General features: G+C 50.4%; 1 protein-coding gene across 2 annotated transcripts in view; it reads right to left on the minus strand.

Annotated features, from left to right (window-relative positions):
• Positions 1-16,402, minus strand: part of LOC116950205 (uncharacterized) — a 55,037-nt gene that overhangs the window by 20,799 nt on the left and 17,836 nt on the right. The window lies entirely within an intron of this gene.

Consider the following 16,402-nt stretch of genomic DNA (forward strand, 5'->3'; position numbering starts at 1 on the left):
CAGAACAGACGTAAGTGGCTGCTACAGAGACGGAATTCCACCGTGGGAAATGATAAGTTGTTCAACTTATTTAAATAATAACATGAAAAACAGGGAAGTTTTGATGATAATTATCTCGAAGTTATTTCTCCAACTTCTTAATGGAAACGCACGAAATGGACTTCCTTCACCGGTCAAACTCCCTTCGCCATCGACACGAGCGCCGCGTCACGTTCACGTTTCCTCGTGCGGTGACTACGAGACGCAATGAAGTGTCGTGGCATCAAAAAACACAACAACGAGTATGTCACAGTGTCTCCCTGTTCACGCGACCGCTTGGGTGGCACCCACCGTGGCTGGGTGGCCTTAACGCCGCTCGGCTACTAACATTACGCATGCCACCTTTGCATTATTTACACCGCGCCTCCACGTGCATAGTGGCATCCCGAGGCGCCGAAACAACGTGGGTGTTTGAGAACGTCACAAGATCGCTAATAAAGGAAGCGATGGCAGGCTATGTATGGTATGGGGAGGGTCATTCCCGTTGGCTCGAGTGCCCCCCAACAGAGATGACCGTGCCAAACCCGCCCGGTGCTCATCTGAGCAGGGAGATAATTTGTCTTCCCACAAAGTGGTATTTATTTTACCAGCCCACCTAGGGGTTGATCGATGGGCTGAGCCGAACCCCCAACCAGGATCTGAACTTACAACCTTTCTGGATGTGAGGCTCCCACTCTCAACAACAATGTGTCAGCTGTGCACATCGTTTTGTTAGTTTCGGTTCGTTGAGGTGACCAAAATAAAAAAAAACGCTCTTCTTTTAAAACGGCTGAAAAACGACGATGTAGCCGATATGTTTGTTTTCACGGTTGCGCCGAACGTCGCTGGGTGCTACGTCCAACGTTTTACTCCGCGTGCTGGGAGCTTCCTCAGAGACCCTTCGGCTCTTGAGGAAGCTCCCCAGCACCTGGCGTGGAACCCGCATCGTCAAAGAGAGAGATTTACCACGTGCGTATGTGTGTGTGTGTTGAATTCTCTCGCGCCGTACGTAGCCAACCGAGCTTAGCGGAGGTGCGATTAGCATGGTAGACTGTTGGCGCAGTGGGTCAGCGCTACAGTGCTGTGAACTCTGCAAGGTGGGTTCCTGGCCCCGGCTAGCATCAGTGGCGAGCGAAATCTGAACTGGGTCTCTGAGCCTCCCTATCTACTTCACCAACCTGCGCTGACCAGCGTGGTGAAGTACGGCCAAACGATCCACGTGACCAACAGCGTTGGGAAGCCTTCAATCCAGCACCCGATTGATACAGTTATTAAAAACGATGTTTTTTTTATTTTCACTGTTACGATTATTTGTACAGTTTAATCGGGTTGTATTGCAGTCGTGTAAACGGCTAAAGGACACTTGACGTGCAATCCAGAGGTTTGCCGGTTCAACCTCCCGGCGCAGCAGTTGACACCAACGGGAAACGTCTTAAAATCTCTCTCGCCTCTGTCCACCCGGTCGTACAGACGGGTGCACCAAAGTAGTCGACAAGTCGGCAAGGGTTCATCGTCGTGTGTGGTGTGGTGGGGTAAAGTGTAGGTGCTCCCCGGCTCTATGCAAGACGTCCAGTCGACGTGGAAGAGTAGGCCAAAAACACGATACCGCCCGCTCCTTCAGATGCCCTTCTTTGCCAGGAGTGGGAACGAGCAATAAATTGTGGAGGTGGGGGGGGGGGGGGGGGCTGCTGTAGCTTTACCTTTGTACGGTTTAACTCCGGGAAAAAAAATGGTCCTTGCTGCAGTCGAAATCAAACCCCGGGAGGAGTGGTTGTCAATGGGAACATTGCCACAAACACGTGGCGTTAGGGCAACGTCCCAGCTAAGGGGAAAGACAGCTGTTGGGAACGGGAAGCTTCGCGGGATTGCGGCTCTTCTCACTCCGCGGGGATTACGCGGGAGTAATCTAACACGGCTTTATTGGAACAAGAACATCACCATTAACTCTTGCAGGTCTGACACATTACCGTATCGTTTTCGAAGGGAATAACAAACAAATAAAGGATCCCCTCCCCCACCACCACCCCCCATCCACGTCAGAGGAATTCGCCAGCAACGCGTCCTTTGTGACGCCGCAAACAAGGTGGCCGTAAATGCTGTAAATAGCCATCAAGGGTCTTAACGGTGGCATGTGATATACTGGCGCTGGATAGACGTGGGTGCACGTTTCTTCCCGGCGGTCGCGAAGTGGAAACGCTCCGAAGGGTACCGGGCAATGGATGTGCAGCATCAGCAGCAGCAGCAAAAAAACACATGAGGAGTCAAGAGTCGTACTCGAGGTGTATTGTACTCGGAGATTGTGCGCTATGCCCCACCTGCTGTATTTGTAGGACATTGCACATTTTTGGGGGGGAAAAGTTAAAGCAGATCTGTGGTCGTGGTGGTGGTGGTTGGCCCCATTGGGGAGCCTAACTAGAAGTTGTCTGGGCGCCACGCTGGCTGGGAGATGTTAACAACCTCGCCTGGTATACAGGAGGACGTGGGTTCGATCCCAACCCTGACGCTTGGCGTATATTTGGAGTTTGCGTGTTTTTCTATTCCCGTGGTCGCGTAGATTTTTCTCCGGGTCCTCCGGGTTTTCCCTCCTAATTTAGCAGCACGCGCTTAGACTATTTGACTGCAATACATTTCCACATGATAAGCCATTTTCGTTGGGCTATCATTTGCGGCTAGGTCACTTCTGAAAAAAAGAGCTGTATAACTCAGTGGGCCTTATCTGGTCAAATAAAAAAATAGTTTAAGGTTTGGTGTTTATGGCAAGCATACTGAATGTGCACTCCAGAAGTGGCTGGATCGGTTCGACATCCCGCCGCGGCAGTTGAAATAAAGTTTATTGAACCATCACCCAACTGCGTCCAACCAGCAGTATTAAAGGGTTAAACCAGTTAGTCGATCTGCAATTTGCGTGTGGTGGGGTCAAGTGTGGGCACTCCCACATTTTCCACCGTGGAAGAGTAGGCCAAAATCCCCTCTAATGGAGCTCTTATTACTAAACTTGTTTGTTTAACCAGGTAAGTCCCACTGAGCGCTATAGCTCTTTTTCAGAAGAAACCTGGCCATAAATGAAAGCTGAACGAAGCGGCGTATCACCAAGTGGAAATTTATAGCAGCCAAATGCTCTAAATGCGTAATGTTGAATAGAGATGTTGAGGGAAAAACCGGAGGACCCGGAGAAAAATCCACGCGACCACAGGGAGAACATGCAAACTCCAAATATACAGCAGGCGACAGAGTCGGGATCGAACCCACCACCTCCTGCACACCAGGCGAGGTAGTTAACATCTCACAGCCACCGCGGCACCCTGTGGAGTGGACGTCGAGGTGATGGGCCAGGCCAGGAATGAATGGACAGAGAGACGGAGGAGGGCAGAGTCCACGCGATTCGCCCGAAAATGCCAGGAAGAGACAAAGGAGAGAGAGTTCGGGAGAGCAAATCAAATATACCCCTCTAGCACTCTCTAGATGTGGCCCTTCTGCCAACAATAGCCTGAGTACATGTTTGGAATGCTGCACCTTTACCTTTTGGCCTTGACTTTGATTAAAAAAGAAAAGTGATGTTGATGCATGCATAGGTTAAAGTAAAGAATAATCCGATCGACTAAAGCATAGAGCATGGCTCTGCATATATTTACTTTTGCCTATTAGCAGTGGTCATGAGTCCCCGGCACCTCCGATTAGCGCGATTGGCTACGTACGGCGCGAAATAAGTTCAACACACGGTGCATACGCACTTGAGTCGCGAGCAGACGATGTTCAGGGCAACACGAGCTGGCACGGTCAAAGTGGACAGGATGAGCGGTGTGAGGTGTAGCTGCCAGGTTGCCCAGCGTGGATTCCACGACTCTCGTTAAAAACCCGGCCAGTGGTAGTGGTGGTGGTGGTGGCCGCCAATTGGAGGTCCTCAGCAGAAATAATGTTATCGTGTTGGGGGGTGCGGGGCGGGGGGGGGTGGGATTTAAATTTATAAAATCCAAGCGAGATGACAGAAGGGATATGTGGACAAGAGATGCAGATGTGGTGAGATTGTGGAAATGTAGACACTTTACAGAGATGTGGTGAGATGAGAGGATAGAGATGCAGACAAGATAGAGATCAACCGGCTTTTTAATGTTGATTAACTTAATTAGCGTCTGAATCCGAGCTTATAATTTGCCCACGCCTCATTTTGCATGTACTGTATGGATTTCGATTGTTTTTATTTAAAGCTTTCGTGACTGCAGTAATTCATATTCTTGGTTCTTTCGGTAAAGTCACGTTGAAGGGAAACAATAAAATAATAAAATATATATTTTAGTCACGTTGAAGGGAACTAAGAATATGTATGAATGTTCTGTACGTTTAACTGTTTTTCGCACCGTACGTAGCCAAGCCTTGCTGAGCGGAGGTGCCGTGGAAGGACAACAAACTAAATTCCAAAAGCAGATCTAAAGAAAACGAGGTTTCAATCGAAAAATTTGATTTCAATTTTGTATGAATCCAGGGCCCCTTTAGCTGCTTGAGAGGCCCTGAGCTTGCGCCTCGCGTCACCACTCAACCAAACGCACAAGTGGATGTCTGCTCCGTACGATCACTGCCGATCTTGTCCTTCTCGGCATGGTTGGCTACGTACGGTGTAAAAGAAGTTCGACATGCATACATACACAGAGCGTGGGGGGAAGAATAGGCAGCCCGTTATCGTCGACCAGAAAGAGAGAGAGAGAGGGAGAGGGATTGGCGACGTTGGGGAATATTAAACTCACACGATCCGGCTTGGCCTTTGATCCAAAGCTACTTTTGAACTCCAAAAGCAAATCCAAGCGTGATGAAAAAACTATATATATACTCTGTATATGTGAATATAAGGGAGATAAATATATTTGTACATACTGTATATGCAACCCTCCAGACCTCCATCTACAAACAGTACAGAAATCTTCATTTCTAAACACATCGGTGGCGGGGGAGGAGAGGCAAACATTCACATCTCTTTGATAAGCCCCAATTTGTTTAGCCTTGTGACCGCCGCGGTCAGGAAACGGATGGGAATTAAGCGCTCTTCACGCAGAGGAAAAGACGATTACCACATTTCGTTGTAGTTATCATTTGCTCTGACTGGGGTTGAGCATTTTTGGTGCTGAGCACTTTTTTAAAAAAGGGAAAACATTTATCAAGAACACTTGAAAAACGTTTTCTTTGCTCTGGCCTTGTTGTGTCGCTGGATCGTGAGAAGTGTCGATGGCTTGGGGGGGGGGGGTGGTGGGAGGCCTTCATCCAGCAGGGGATAGACCAACGACGAGTCTTATTTCTCGGACAGGTTCCTGCTGACGCGATGCTGGTAGCAGCGCTCCCTGGGGACGTGCGATCGAGGGGACGCCGCTTCGATTTTGTCCCCCTTGCCGCGGCAGTTGAAACTTTGAACGAGGACAAGTCTCTAGAAGCCACCGCCTCTCACCCGCTTCTGTCCACCCCGCATGTTGACAGGGCGCCGCGGTGGCGAGACGGTAACTACCTCCGCCTGGTATGAAGGAGTTTGTGGGTTCGATCCCGACTGATGACGCCTGCTGTGTATTTTGAGTCTGCGGTGTCTCTCTCTCTCTCTCTGTCTCCACGTGGCCGCGTGGATTCTTCTCCGGGGTTTTCCTTCCACGTTTAGGAACATGCGTTTAAAGTATCTGGCCGCTATTCAGTTCCACATGACGAGCCACTCCGTTGGGTTATCGTCTGTGGCCAGGTTGCTTTTGAAAAATAACTATGAAGCTCAGTGGGCTTTATCTGGTGAAATAAAAATAATATATCGTTTAGTTTTAGGTTGTACAGCAAATGCGTAGACACCACAGTTGGTCGATGGACAGGTTACGTGTGGTGGGATAATGTGTGATCTCCCCACCCCACTCCACTTCTTACTAGATGTCCGTCGAGCGTGGAAGAGTAGGCCAACGTACCCTCCAGAGGGTGATCCCCAGAGCCACTGCTACCATTCCAACAGCAGCAGTGGCTCGAGCAAGCAATTGCAGGGCTGCGCCTTTATCCATAGCGATGGACTGTGGAAGGAGTTTGAATGCAGCGCAGGCTTTAGTAATCATTAATACTGGTTAAGTGCAGGCGTGGCAAATTAGGCAATTTGCTTGACACTGGCTATCTTTCCATAGCGCACAGTTTATCACTGCGATCCAAGGGGAGCTTGGAAAAGAGACATTACGGTCAATTTGTTGCGTGTGTTTGTATCAGCACGTGTAAATATGTAGGCGGCTCATTAATAATGCAGACGCAACGGTATGAGCCTCTGCTGTGAGAATGCAATAAATGGACACGGTGAAATAAATATAGAACATTTGTCTGCTGAAAGCAAAAGAGGAAATTAAATGCTTGGAGGGCATTTGACCCACAATGCAAAGAAAAAAAAACCATCTCCACTAAGTGGAGATGATTTACTTCTTTACCGCGTGTACGCCGCATACATCACCTAACACTGTAGCTCGTAGCAAACAACAACAACAACAACAAAAACATTCCGAGCATGCAGTTCCGGAGCCTGGATGTTGTGTAATGTAATCGTGACCGACCGAGATCAGAACGCATCGCCGCATTTGCCAGAACGCACTAAATCCCGCGGGCACGGCAGAGGGTGGTGGTGGTGGTGGTGGGGCTGGTGGGGCTGGTGGGATTGGTGGGGCTGGTGGGGTTGGTGGGGCTGGTGGGGTTGGTGGGGCTGGTGGGGTTGGTGGAGTTGGTGGGGCTGGTGGGGTTGGTGGGGTTGGTGGGGTTGGTGGGGCTGGTGGGGCTAGTGGAGTTGGTGGGGTTGTTGGGGCTGGTGGGGTTGGTGGGGCTGGTGGGGTTGGTGGAGTTGGTGGGGCTGGTGGGGTTGGTGGGGCTGGTGGGGTTGGTGGGGCTGTTTTTGTTGCTGTTGCTAAAACAAACACACTCACACGGGTAAAAGGATGAAAGCGCATCCCTGAAATTGCTTGCTCACGCCACTTGTGACGGAAAGGATTCCCACCACGAAGGACCCCTCCCACCTCCCTCTCTGAAGGGTATACTTTGCCGAATTTTTCGCCCTGGCCAGGCGTCGTTGAAGCAACGGGAGTAACACCCACACTTTAACCCACCGAGCAACTAAATGCGATGTAACCCATTCATGCTGCCGGGATAGACGGAGGCACATGGTCAGGGATAGGGGAGGGGGGTGGTGGATAGGGGGCTTAAGAAACTCGCCCCATTGCTTGAACTGCCATCCAAGAAAATCGGATCGATCCGGCGAGCTTTCATTGCAAGTCCAAGGTGCTGACCGTTACGCATTGACTCGCTCCACGCCCATTCGTGTTCTGTCGAAGCCACAAGTCAACGTTGCTCGATAGGAGCTCGCTTCCCCTCCTCCACCCTCCTCCTCACTCCTCCTTTGCTACCCCCCCCCCCCCCCGTGATCAATAACCTCCTCCACCACCTCCTCCTCTCCCGTACAAACTGTGCCATCAACTCCCTGTTCAATAGGGTTGCAACTTGCGGGGACAAAAAAATCACGTGGGAGGGGAGGAATGTTTGTGATAATGCTCGCATTCATATTGTCCCCGTAGAATAACGACACATCTCACAGCACAGGGAGTTTCTGTTTGTTTACACCTAGGGGACCCCCCCCCCCCCCCGAATGGCAGCTGTGCGGCATACGGTGACTCAGTTCTGGCCTGCAAGTGAGCATTAGTCTGCTGACAGCACGGGGGGGGTGGGGGGGGCGATCGATGATTGTCATCCAAATTGAGTAATTTGTGAGTATTTGTGTTCAAATGTGACAAGTTATTGGGCCTGAATACAACACGTCTTGAGTTGTGTGTTACGCAGCAACTGACAAAACCCGGGACTTTTATTTTATTTCCCTGGAACAATTTTACAGTTTTTTTCCAGGACGGACACGACCTCTGTGGCCGTCTGGAACGCTTTTCCGATATTAGGATGTCACTGGCGCTGTCCCGCTTTAACACATCAAGATTGAAAACTCGTTTTTTTTTTTACAACAGCTTGTTGTTACACGACGTACGGTGCGAAAAAAGTCATACATGCATATATATACACATACAGAAAGAAGACGAACCTGATCAAACTTGGAAAGGTGACAACCCTACTTGTTCAAGTCCAGGCCCAAGGCCTTTCTCCTATTCTCCTCACTGTGTGCTGGGTGGCCCCGTCTCCTCGGATTACGAGCGAATTCTGACATCTAGTGCCATGTGAGTTATGCGGAGTCCTGAGCAATCGTTCGTCTGCTGTTAGCATCCTGTCGAGCAAGAATTGAGTGCGTATGCCGACAACGTGATGGATGCTTACAACGAGTGTAATTGCCGCCGACAAAGGCGTGTTTTTAACCTCGCCGTTTGCAATGCAGTGCAACATTGTCACGCCCTTTTATTAAATTCAACTCTTGACGGGGGGGGGGGAACATATATATGTGTAGAGGCGTAACCCCGAGGCCCTTCCTGGGGGGGAGGGGGCTGTGGGGTGTCCTGGGATCTCCCGGGACCCCGCCCCTCGGTCGGGAGGTAGATAACAGGCGGACCTCTACACAAGGCTGGGGACCAGTTGGAAGACAGAAGCCGAAGAGCAGTAGCTAGAGAGGACCCTGAGACCCCTATCCCTGCTGCCCTTATCAGGGCGGGGACTCTGTGCGGCTCAGCGGTGAGACCCTGGGTACCCCTGGCCCCGACGTCCTTGTAAGGGCCGGGTCTGGTGGGTCAGTGGTGGGAACTCGCACCCTGGCTAGGGCGAGTTAGAATAGCCTCCCCCTAGGCACCCATAGCCGGAGGACCCTGAGTGTAGCCCTGGGTTAGGGCACGTTAGCCCAGAGGCAGTACCTCCCTAGACAGTGGTGTAGGAGGACTCTTAGTGTAGTCCTGTGTTAGGGCACGTTAGCCCAGAGGCAGTACCTACCTAGACAGTGGTGTAGGAGGACCCTGAGTGTAGTCCTGTATTAGGGCACTTTAGCCCAGAGGCAGAACCTCCCTAGACAGTGGTGTAGGAGGACCCTGAGTGTAGTTATGTGTTAGGGCACGTTAGCCCAGAGGCAGTACCTCCCGAGACAGTGGTGTAGGAGGACCCTGAGTGTAGTCCTGTATTAGGGCACGTTAGCCCAGAGGCAGTACCTCCCTAGACAGTGGTGTAGCCCTGATTCTAGTCCTGTGTTAGGGCACGTTAGCCCAGAGGCAGTACCTCCCTAGACAGTGGTGTAGGAGGACTCTGAGTGTAGCCCTGTGTTAGGGCACGTTAGCCCAGAGGCAGTACCTCCCCAGACAGTGGTGTAGGAGTACCCTGAGTGTAGCTGTGTGTTAGGGCAGGTTAGCCCAGAGGCAGTACCTCCCTAGACAGTGGTGTAGGAGGACAGTAACCCCGAGTGTTCTGGAACTGTACTGCCGAGGGAGGTGTTTTAATAAATAGTGTTGCCTCCAACAACCGACTCCGACGTCTCCTGAATCCACAACACTACATGTGTATGAATGCGTTGAGTTGCAAAGCATTTCCGTCAAGTTCTGCCTTGACGTTTTGCTTTTACTGCATGACCCTGCTCCTGGCACGCGGAGCAAAACGTCGGACGTAGTGTGAACAAAAATCGACCGCGTGGCACGAGCCTAAAGACGCTTCGGAGAGCCGTGTACAGCACAACCTAAAAGAAATCTACTCAGTAAAATAAATGTATTTAATGTTATACACTGATTGAATTATGTGAATCGCAATGATGTTCTAGAAGGGCTAGAAATATATTGTTCTGGCAGATTTACCTTTTTCTTATCCCTCAGAAATCATTGGACCCCTAAATTACTGCCCTCAACGGGCTTGGTTATTGGATAATAACCTCCGTTAAGACTCCTGTCAAACACTTAAATAATATATTTTTATACCTTTTTTTAAAACACGCTTTTATGAAATGTATGACTCCAGGAAGTGGCCCCGAAGCTTGCCAAAACGTAAGGGACCGTGGGCAATTACAGCCAACGTTGACCGTGGACAATTAGACCCAAGCTGAAACATAACATATACAAACTAATGTTTAAAAATATCTATTTTTTATGATATAATATAGTATTGTAATCAGTATGACATAAGTATACCAGGTTTGCAGTCGATAGCACATTGGGAAGTGGGTTAAAATTGAGTTACAAGATTTGAGGATACAACAACAACGACAACAGAGTTAAATATAAAGGCGTGTAGTAGTAATAATCATAAAATATATATGCGATCCACGTTATCAGTGAACCAAGTGATTTACGTCAAGTTGCGCGCAACATTAAAGTTGCAATATTGCTTTCAAGGGGAGAAAATCATAACAGCACTTGCACAATCGCGTTTGACAGTGATGAAGGAAGCTTGCGTTGCTTCCGAAACGTCGTGTTTTAATTGTTTCTTTTATTTTTAATTTGTTTTTTACCTACGTGACTTTACCGAATAGAACCAAAGAGTATAGTGCCATAAATTGTTCATCAAGAGTCTTCAACACGATGTATTTTGCACAGGTTCATCATTAGTTATATCGGTATACGGTGGCAGCGATGATGATGATGGTGGTGGTAATGTTGGGCAAAAAAATATATAATACTGATGTGAATCAACACTATTATGCATACGTATGAAAAACAAGAATACGGTTTAGCCCTTTCTGGCAACAAAACGGGTGTTAAGATGTTCAAACGCCAAACAGATTCCGTTTTGCACAGAATCAAGTCTGCATTGACCACCACACACACAGTGCTTGTGGTGAACATGCAAACAAAACACCCTGTGATCATAATAGATGGATGGCATTGTCTTTGAAACTCATTGGCCAACACCTGAGACAGCAGCCTTGTTGTCCATGGCCTCGTCTCGCCCCCAGTTGTCAGACCAGAGAACAACGCCAATAGCTGAACAGTACAAAGTCAATGCACGTATCGGAGCATTTACAGCTCAGCTTAAGCAGCAATATCATGGGATACCTTTTATCTTTCACCAGTACCAAAGTAAGATTTTTATTTTTTTAAACTGATATTTTTTTTGTACCCTTTCTCTATGTGTCATGAACTTCTTTCGCAAAGTACGCGTGCGAATCCGAAGTTGCATAAGAGTCACTTGCGCGGTGCCTTTCAGGAGGTGTATATAGAATGTAAAGTTTTGGTTGTCTCACCCCCCCCCTTTTGGTGACGTGAGGGTGACTCGCCTGGCGCCCTCGTGGAATGTCTACATCGGCCCTACCGTGGGGGTCGGCGTTTTCACGGAAGGCCTCCTCTCTGTGACAGACGAGAGATTACACGGCGTGCGTGCGTGTGTGCGATGTGATGTCATGTCGTCATACCGGCATCGAAAAGCTTTTACTTTAGTTATTTATTTTTGTTCGTGTGTGTGTGTGTGTTTTTTTTAAAGCCGGCTCACCAACACCCCACCCCACCCCCTCCAGTAAATCGCGTTCGGTGCGCGCTTCTCAAGGCAGAAGTCGTTGTCAGTCTGGTTGCCTATCTGCCTCGTGAACAACGCTCTGTGACCGCAGCTGACAAAAATGCACCCCCCCCCCACTCCCACCCCCGGTCAGTGACCATCTTCTTGACCTCTGGCCGCTAATGCCTCGTGTTCAACACACGTGGCACAAAGAGACATCTCTCGCCGTTCCTCTCTCTCTCTATCTCTTTCTCGCCTCTCTCTCTCTCTCCCTCTCTCGATGTAACGTGTTGCGCCAAATACGTTTAATGAAACCGTCTGTCAGCATTGATAACAGCCCCCCCCCATCCCCAACCTCCCTGTCAAGCTTGATCGGTACAGTAACTGCTGAAAGTGTGAGTGTACATTGTGCTGGGCCTGTGTGCACGTGCTTGTGTGTCTGTGTCTGTTGCGTAACGCTGTGTGGAAGCTACCTGGTCTGTCGCTCCGCACTAAGCTTCAGGTCTTCTCGGCCACGGTCATTCCCTCCCTGCTCTACGCTTGCGAAACGTGGACCCCCTTAATGGAACATCTTCGCTAGTTAGAAACATTTAGGCTAGCCTGCCTACGATCCATCCTGGGTTTAACCAGGCTGGATTGTGCGAGGAGCTCACAAATCCTTGAAAGATCTGGGCAAGGTCGCATCGGTGAGCTCCTCTGGCAGGCAAGGCTGCGATGGCTGGGTCATGTAGCCCGTATGCCCAGCCACCGCATGCTGAAACAGCTTTTGTTCGGCCGGATCGAGGGGGCTAAACGGGCGCGGCACGGGCTAGAGAAGAGATGGAGTGATGTGGTACAGGAGGACGTGGAGCTGAGTGGACTTGCCGATGACTGGTACCAGCGGTGTCAAGATCGGCCTCTGTGGAGGAGGCTCGTGAAGGATGCTACTGGGCAGTTGGAGGCAGTCGCCCTCCAACAACAACGGAGGGCGGAGGAGCGTCGCTCACAACAACGAGCGGAGCGCCGGGTGGCTAAAGCACAGCAGGTTGGCACAGTAGGGGGCACAGGTGGTGCATCAGCCAGTCATCTCAGTCATCTCAGTCAGTCGACCCGTGGCACCTGGGTCTGCCCCGTGACCTCCTGCCAGCGGGCGTTCGACACTTCACGTGGCCTCAAGGTGCACATGGCCTGGCACAAGCGTCGTGGTGACGTCACCGCCACTTAGTGGCGAATGGCGGTTGTTGTTGTCCCTTGTGTGTCTGTGTGTGTCCCTTGTGTGTATGTGTGTATCCCTTGTGTGTCTGTGCGTGTCCCTTGTGTGTCTTTATTAGTCCCTTGTGTGTATATGTATGTCCCTTGTGTGTCTTTATTAGTCCCTTGTGTCTGTGTGTGTCCCTTGTGTGTCTTTATTAGTCCCTTGTGTGTATATGTATGTCCCTTGTGTGTCTTTATTAGTCCCTTGTGTATGTGTATGTCCCTTGTGTGTCTTTATTAGTCCCTTGTGCGTCTGTGTGTGTCCCTTGTGTGTCTGTGTGTGTCCCTTGTGTGTCTGTGTGTGTCCCTTGTGTGTATGTGTGTGTCCCTTGTGTGTCTGTGTGTGTCCCTTGTGTGTATGTGTGTGTCCCTTGTGTGTCTGTGTGTGTCCCTTGTGTGTCTGTGTGTGTCCCTTGTGTGTCTGTGTGTGTCCCTTGTGTGTCTGTGTGTGTCCCTTGTGTGTGTGTGTGTCCCTTGTGTGTCTGTGTGTGTCCCTTGTGTGTCTGTGTGTGTCCCTGTGTGTCTGTGTGTGTCCCTTGTGTGTCTGTGTGTATCCCTTGTGTGTATGTGTGTGTCCCTGTGTGTCTGTGTGTGTCCCTTATGTGTCTGTGTGTTCCTGTGTGTATGTGTGTGTCCCTTGTGTGTCTGTGTGTGTCCCTTGTGTGTCTGTGTGTATCCCTTGTGTGTATGTGTGTATCCGTTGTGTGTCTGTGTGTGTCCCTTGTGTGTATGTGTGTGTCCCTTGTGTGTCTGTGTGTGTCCCTTGTGTGTCTGTGTGTGTCCCTTGTGTGTGTCCCTTGTGTGTCTGTGTGTGTCCCTTGTGTGTATGTGTGTGTCCGTTGTGTGTCTGTGTGTGTCCCTTGTGTGTATGTGTGTGTCCCTTGTGTGTCTGTGTGTGTCCCTTGTGTGTCTGTGTGTGTCCCTTGTGTGTCTGTGTGTGTCCCTTGTGTGTCTGTGTGTGTCCCTTGTGTGTCTGTGTGTGTCCCTTGTGTGTCTGTGTGTGTCCCTTGTGTGTCTGTGTGTGTCCCTTGTGTATCTGTGTGTCCCGTGTGTGTGTGTCCCTTGTGTGTCTGTGTGTGTCCCTGTGTGTCTGTGTGTGTCCCTTGTGTGTATGTGTGTCCCTTGTGTGTCTGTGTGTGTCCCTTGTGTGTCTGTGTGTGTCCCTTGTGTGTGTGTGTCCCTGTGTGTCTGTGTGTGTCCCTTGTGTGTCTGTGTGTGTCCCTTGTGTGTGTGTCCCTTGTGTGTCTGTGTGTGTCCCTTGTGTGTCTGTGTGTGTCCCTTGTGTGTGTGTGTCCCTTGTGTGTCTGTGTGTGTCCCTGTGTGTCTGTGTGTGTCCCTTGTGTGTATGTGTGTCCCTTGTGTGTCTGTGTGTGTCCCTTGTGTGTCTGTGTGTGTCCCTTGTGTGTCTGTGCGTTTGTGAGTGTTGGCGGAGCGGTAATACAACGGTTAGCGCTCTGCGCTAGGAACCCGGCGACCCCAGTTAGATTCCCCATCACGGCCAACACCAGTGACGATTATCTGAGCCGGTGCTGGACCACCTTCCCCTAGGTCGACTCAGCCTCAAATGAGTACCTGGTGCGATGTGTAAACATCGTCACTGGGGAGACAAAGGCGACCGGGCGTGGTGCTGGCCACTCAACACCTCGTGTGCCGTTCCGACCGTCGTAGGTGCTCGCTAACAGCACTTGCCCCAACAGTCTGGTAAGGCGATATGGGGGGGGGGGGCGGGGGGGGGGTTTGTCTTCGTTTTTGTCCGTGCGTTTGTGAATGTTGGGGAGCCGTAGTGCACCGGTTACGACCCGAGTTCGATTCCCGCTCACTGCCAATGCCAGTGACAATTATCTGAATCGGTCCTGGCCGACAGGTCAGGACCGGTGTTTAAGGAGCTAACACGGTGAAGACAAAGGTGGTGTGGTGCGGTGCTGGCCATACCAGCCCATTGTTGTAGCCATCGCGGCCTTAATAGGTGCTCGCTAACAACATTTTCGCCGAAAGTCTTGATGGCTATAAGCGAGTCTCTGTCTTTTGTGTGTTTGTGAGGAGCAGTGCGTTACCTTTTTTTTTTAACAAACCTTGTACAATGCATAGCTTATCTTGAGCCTAGAATGATGTGACTTTACATTATTTGTTTTAGGTGTGAGTTTATTATACATTCCAGCGTATACAATGTTATTGGTTGTCTTGGAAACTGTTTTGTGATTGTAAGTTTAGGTGAGCTGCTACATATGACTCACAGAGAGACCCATAGGCTCACCCAAGGACCCAGAGACCCACACAGAGACCCATATAAACCTATAGGCTCACACGGAGACCCATATACTCCCAGAGAGCCCCATAGACTTGACAAGGACCGAATGCTCACATTCAACTTGTTGTGATGCTCACTTCACGTGTGCAACTACTGCCTTTCTGCTCAGCTGTGCTTCTTAATTATATTGGCGCTTTGGGACTTGTTCTATCCTTCTGTATGTATGTTTAACTTCTTTTGCACCGTACGTATCTTATATTGCAAATTCTGCAATATCAGTACATTGTGATAGCTATGGTGAGTGCACTGCACTATGAACATATCCACCTTAGTTTGATTCTCGGCTATGGCTAACATCAGCGGCAAAAGATGTCTGAACTGGTCCTGGGCCTCTGCAAGGACGACTCAGCCTTAAATAAATACCCAGTGTAGTGTTTATGCATCACAACTCGCCCTGGTTATGCCGCGATGGCCCGGATCCAGTTCAGATATCACCAATAGTTTGCCGTGGCCCGGAATGAAAGTCTGGCCCTGGAGCTTCTCAGCGTCGTTGCACTAACCACTGCACCACTGCTCCCCAGCATATTTATTTCGTTATTAAAAACCCAGACTCGGGCGGTGGGGGGGTGGGGGGTAGAGTGGAGTGGTGGCGGCAGTGGTTAGCGCACCGCACCATGACCATCGGAACACCCTTTGTTTGATACCTGGGTGCCATTGGTGGCGAGTGACGTTCCGGGCGTCCACCTCTCTCCACCAACCAGCATTGACCGGCGTGGTGAAGTGTGGTCAAACAACTCCCTTCACCCACTGAGCTGATTGACAAAACTCTGTACACATATCACGGACAATCACATTTCCGCTCTCTCAGCAGGACTGCACATATGTGTCATGCTAACGTGCAGAAGACGGGTGTTAAGTGTGGGAACAAGAACCCAAACGTCTCTTCGTGAGTGTAAATACACCCCATAGGGCTTTATCTGTGAGTTCCGACGTCTAGCGGGGTGCAAAATATACCTGGCGATGAGCATTCGCCAGTCCTTCTGTTGTTACCCTTGGCAAAAAAAACTGGCTGCGGAGGGGTGGGTGGGTGGGGAGGTGTTGTGGGGAGCGGTAGTGTAGCGGTTAGCGCGCTGCGCTATGAACCTGGCGACCCGGGTTCGATTCCCGCTCACGGCCAACACCAGTGACGATTATCTGAACCGGTCCCGGGCCTCCCCTAGGTCGACTCAGCCTCAAATGAGTACCTGGTGCGGTGTGTAAACATTGCCACTAGGGAGACAAAGGCGGTCGGGCGTGGTGCTGGCCACCCACCCCCTCGTGTACCGATCCGGCCTTCGTAGGTGCTCGCTAACAGCACTTGCCCCTACAGTCTGTTAAGGCTATATGGGGGATCTTTGTCTTTGTTGCCTGCCCACTCACGCATCCCCAGTGTGAGTGGTTGTCGGTGCATCGCCTTTGGTGGAAAGTGAGGGCCCATCGCTGTGAGCGACATCGGGACTCGTACAATCGCTCGTCAGTGACCCGCCGAGTTGTTTT

This window comes from Petromyzon marinus, chromosome 38, assembly GCF_048934315.1.
Source record: "Petromyzon marinus isolate PM22_M1 ecotype Great Lakes invasive population chromosome 38, UKy_Petmar_22M1.pri1.0, whole genome shotgun sequence".
In the NCBI taxonomy this organism is placed as follows: domain Eukaryota; kingdom Metazoa; phylum Chordata; class Hyperoartia; order Petromyzontiformes; family Petromyzontidae; genus Petromyzon; species Petromyzon marinus.